The sequence below is a fragment of the Gekko japonicus genome, unplaced genomic scaffold (assembly GCF_001447785.1).
Source record: "Gekko japonicus isolate JY-2015 unplaced genomic scaffold, Gekko_japonicus_V1.1 scaffold4404, whole genome shotgun sequence".
Lineage (NCBI taxonomy): Eukaryota > Metazoa > Chordata > Lepidosauria > Squamata > Gekkonidae > Gekko > Gekko japonicus.
The window spans coordinates 73,413-74,430 of record NW_015165381.1 but is presented as its reverse complement, the minus strand read 5'-3'; positions in this window follow the sequence as shown (position 1 = coordinate 74,430).

Sequence of the window (1,018 nt, the reverse complement as noted above, 5' to 3'; positions counted from 1 at the left end):
TCAGTGGCTATTAGCCACAAGGTATAGATAGGAATTCTCGGTCTGGGGCAGGGATGCTCTGTCTTCTTGGTGCTTGGGGGGGGCAACAGTGGGAGGGCTTCTAGTGTCCTGGCCCCACTGCTGGACCTCCTGATGGCACCTGGTGTTTTTGGCCACTGTGTGATAGAGTGTTGGACTGGATGGGCCATTGTCTGATCCAACATTGGCTTCTCTTACGTCCTTATGTTCTCATTGTGTGATATCAGCCAGTGCCCTGTGGCAGAAATGTCCTTGGGGTTTGTTCAGAACTAGGGTTATTAACCGTCAGTTGGTAGCTGGAGATCGGTTGGGATTGCAATGGATATCCAGGTGACAGATATCCGTTCACGTGGAGAAATGGCCGATTTGGAGGGTGGACTCTATGGCGTTATGTCACATCAAAGTCCCTCCCCTCCCCGAACCCCATCCTTTTCAGACTCCAACCCCAAAATCTCTAGATATTTCCCAACTAGGAGTTGGCAACCCTAGTTCAACCCCTCAGGAACCTCGTTCAGTGTGTTAATTTTCCTAGGGCTACATGCCATGTTTGCTGGTACTGCCTTAGCAGTCTTAGGCTCCGGTCACACGGGCCGGAAAATGGGGGGGGGGAGTGTGGCTGTTTGCCCCGGAGCAAAATAACGTGCGGTTGCGCGATCAGACATCCCGTCGAGGTCCCGTCGAGGTTAGGGGGGAGGTGCCAATCACAGGACAATCCTGGCAAAGAAGCGGCCTCACTGGCAAAAGTCTCCGCGGGTTTAACCCCTTCCAGGGCTGCAGAGGAATGCAAACTGTGTCCTCCGTCCGGTCCCCTCCATCCCTTCCTGAGTGGAGACAAACAACTGTGAGCGGTGCGGCTTGGCAAACAGGGTTGTGTTTGTTTTTAAACGAAGTGTGCGCATGCGCCGTTGGGTGCTTGTGCGCATCCCGGGGAGACTTGAAAAAAACAAACCTTTTCGCGACAGGACGTGGGCGGGCGCCGGATGCCATGAACTACCACCGG